This window comes from Sturnira hondurensis, unplaced genomic scaffold (genome assembly GCF_014824575.4).
Source record: "Sturnira hondurensis isolate 20B ecotype Veracruz unplaced genomic scaffold, ASM1482457v3 Scaffold0007552, whole genome shotgun sequence".
Lineage (NCBI taxonomy): Eukaryota > Metazoa > Chordata > Mammalia > Chiroptera > Phyllostomidae > Sturnira > Sturnira hondurensis.
In genome coordinates this window covers 57,440-57,674 of record NW_028080183.1, presented here as the reverse complement: position 1 = coordinate 57,674, position 235 = coordinate 57,440, and positions in this window count along the sequence as shown.

Genomic DNA, 235 nt, shown 5'->3' with positions numbered 1-235 from the left:
CATGCTTTTTTATTCTATATTTAAAATTTTTTTTAACTCTTTCCCGAATGGATTTATTCTCTCTCACCATCACCCTAACTCCTCTTTCTATATTTTATAAAAATAGTCTTTGCAATCATATAGTATGCAATATTGAATGGGGCTTCAGAATCATTTCATCTAGTCCAAAAATATAAGGAAACTACCTGGTGGCAGATCCGGGACTGAAATTCCAGCTTGAATCTCAATTGAGTTT